Source organism: Panthera uncia, chromosome D2 (genome assembly GCF_023721935.1).
Source record: "Panthera uncia isolate 11264 chromosome D2, Puncia_PCG_1.0, whole genome shotgun sequence".
Taxonomy (NCBI): domain Eukaryota; kingdom Metazoa; phylum Chordata; class Mammalia; order Carnivora; family Felidae; genus Panthera; species Panthera uncia.
In genome coordinates this window covers 38336574-38338271 of record NC_064818.1, presented here as the reverse complement: position 1 = coordinate 38338271, position 1698 = coordinate 38336574, and positions in this window count along the sequence as shown.

The following is a 1698-nucleotide window of genomic DNA, read 5'->3' as shown; positions in this document are numbered from 1 at the left end:
AGATAAGGCTCCGTCTCCCAGTCTCTGTGGGAGAGCAGAAGTCTAACTTGACGATAAGCTAGCCAGTCAGCAGACACAGATAGCCTAATCACATTGACCAATCCCCACCACCCACCTTCAGTAGCTTTCCACTTCTCTGACTCTGCTCAAGCCATTGTTTGTCTCCTGCCTCGCCCCCCCCTCCCCCGCTACATCCCCCTTTAAAATTCCAGTCTCGGGGTGCCTGGGTGGCTCAGTTGGTTAAGCATCTGACTGAGGCTCAGGTCACGATCTCGTGGATTGTGAGTTCGAGCCCCACGTCAGACTCTGCACTGACAGCTCAGAGCCCAGAGCCTCCTTCAGATTCGGTGTCTCCCTCTCTCTTTGCCGCTCCCCTGCTTGTGCTCTCTCTCAAAAATAAACATTAAAAAAATTTTTTTTAATAATAAAATAAAATAAAATAAAATTCCAGTCTCTGCTCCACCTCTGCACAGAGCCCAGTGGAGCTCAGTCCTACATGGAGGCCTCTCCCCTACTGCAGTGGTCACTGAATAAACCCGTCTTTCCTGCCTTTAACTAGCATCCGGCTTTTCTTTGTCTTCATTTTAACAAGACTCTTAGGTGACCTCCGTGTACATTAGAGTTGGAGAAGCATCGTTTTGCACACATCATCCCCTCAATGACTTCTAGAAACAGCCCTGAATGGCAGGCAGGAGACACGATACCCACTGCACTAGTGAGGGGGCCAAAGGTCAGAGCTCTGCTCAGTCACCAAGGTCAAGCACAACGGGAGCCGACTTCGTGACTCAGTCATAAAGCCGCGCCAGTTCGAGAGAAGAGCACACTGTACAGGAACACCCGGCAGCAAACAGTTGGGTGAAGCAGTAAGGTTTGTCCTCGTGCGCCCATCCCCGCCATGTCCTTGCCGGTTCTACTCTTCTTTAGTTGCAAGAGAACTGTGTCAGAATCCTGTGTTTTCTAGACACCGGGGAATTCTCGTCTGAGTGACAGTCTGTGGCTGGGGTCCCAGGGAGCACGGCTTCCGGGGGCTGAGTCACTATGCGGACCCTGGTCAAGTACTGAAGGTGTTATCTCGAAGTCTGCAGGAGCCCAGCCTTTCGCAGGCCGTGTGCACACCGTGCTGCCGCTGCTGCGTGAAGTCGGACCCAGGCACGGCCTCAGTCTCGAACCCACTACCACTCACTGCTGATGCCCTCCTACTTCCCAGCCGTATCTCTGACCCTGTCTCCGTTCTTGCTCTCCTGGGTAAACACTGACTCCCCTCCTCCTGGCCGGTCTGCTCCCTGGTCCCTTCTCCTCTGGATTCCCATCCCCACCCTCCTACTCCAGGGCAGACTTGGTGCCTTGAGCAGCCACCCAGGGCAGAGCCCCCCTCTGGGCTTTTGCTGACCTCATACTTACGTAACAAAGTAATGAATTAAATTATATTTCGGGGCGCCTGGGTGGCTCAGTAGGTTGAGTGTCCAACTTCAGCTCAGGTCATGATCTCACACTCCATGAGTTCGAGCCCCGCACCGGGCTCTGTGCTGACAGCTCGGAGCCTGGAGCCTGTTTCGGATTCTGTGTCTCCCTCTCTCTCTAACCCTCCCCCCATTCATGCTCTGTCTCTCTCCGTCTCAAAAATAAATACAAACATTAAAAATAAAATAAAATAAAATAAAATAAAATAAAATAAAATAAAATAAAATAAAATAAAAT